Raw genomic sequence first — 1,721 nt, 5'->3', positions numbered from 1 at the left:
GGGTGTTGTGGGTAGCTGGCGGGTGTCAGCCGACTCTGCACCCTAGCTACCCCGGTGCTGGTCTGACACTTGATTTCTAGAGCAGCATTTGTGTGCTATTCAGTTTACTTATTTGAACCTTTAATGGTCCCCTCCTCCACAGTCCCCACCCTCCCAAAGAAAGAAAATGTAAAGAGAACAAGGTCATTTCTATTTTAAATTATCAAGTACATGCTCTCCAAGAGAATAATTGACATCACAGACCCAGCATACCAACTCACACCAGAAGGTGATTCTTAAGGATAGATTACCCTCCATGGTCAGGTGTGTAGACTTAGATTTTTCAAAACCCACTTTAATGAGGGTTCTCAAATGCTTCAGCCTCCCTTATAGCCCACCGACCAAAGGTAGGGGAGCAAGATGATGAGCATGACAATTGGGACACAGGCTTGTTTAGAGGTCGTTATTTGGGGGCAATTCCAGTCTTTGTTGTCAGCAGTTCAATCCACTAGCAAAATACAAGACATGAATCAACAGTAGAAGAAACCAAAAGGCTCCACACTGACCAATATCAGCATGAGTCTGCCAAAGCAGCAAGCAGCAGCTGGAACACCATCTGAAGTTCCTTGGTGTTTCTCTGTGTGAAGTCACAACAAGCATAGATCAGTGACGAAAACAAGGTGAACCAATGCCAGAGCACAGTCATCGGAGACCAATGTCAGCAAAGCCTAATGAAAACCAGCAAGGAAGACCAATGCCAGCATGTCCTCCACTGTCTGTTGGGCTATACATATACATACCCTCTCCAAACATCACGTGTCCTCTCAAGTGTCTGCTTCAGCAAAACATCACATGCCCCTTCATAAGACAGCTTCCAGAAAAGCAGCACATATCTGTTCTCAGCAAAACATGCTCTCACATGTCTGCTTCGGTGAAACATCCTCTCATAAGACAGCTTCCAAATTTAAAAAAAAAAAAAAAATCACATGACACAACTGAGTCTCTAAGGAAATTTTTCCACTTCATAGACGCCAGGCCATTCCTCTAGGATGAATTAGTAAACTAGAAACAGATCTTTCCCTCCTTGCCCCCAGATGGCTTACCTCTCCAGAAACTACAGATATTAAGGGGTGACCTGAGAGTCTTATACAGGGATGCATTTTAATGTGAAGATTCTTCTTAACTGCAAGACAGTATTTCATAGTATTATGATTTAGTTAGCTAGTTCCTGTAAAGATTCTGTGACTATAAAGATGGTAAACCAGCTTTCCTTTGTATAAATAAATTCACACTTGAGGATTCTTCAAGTCATTTTCAAATTGACCATTTTTATACTACCCTCCATCATGATTCAGGCAATATGGAGAGTAGAGTATTGTTGGCATCATCATATGAGTAAGAGAGAATGTTCTCCTCATACTGGAAGAATAATAGAATATTTGTTCTTACATAAACTTTGTGAAGACAGGCTCCAGAGCCTTCGATAACTAAATCCACTCATCCCAAGATAAACACATGATAAACTGTGGGGGAGAATGCTCCCAAACATGTTGGAGCACAGCTTTCTGCATTGTGACAATTCTGGAATGCTGGATGCTGACAGCAGCAGAACCCTGCCCAGTGACAATGGAGGCGACACTTTCTGAGTAAAGATAAAAAGAAAGACTACGGGGCACAGAGCTGGCAAGGGCAGCAGGCTCACGAAGCAGAGTCTGGCCTGCAGCTTGAGACTGAGACCTGTT

The sequence above is a fragment of the Mus caroli genome, chromosome 15 (assembly GCF_900094665.2).
Source record: "Mus caroli chromosome 15, CAROLI_EIJ_v1.1, whole genome shotgun sequence".
Lineage (NCBI taxonomy): Eukaryota > Metazoa > Chordata > Mammalia > Rodentia > Muridae > Mus > Mus caroli.
This window is presented reverse-complemented; position numbering follows the sequence as displayed.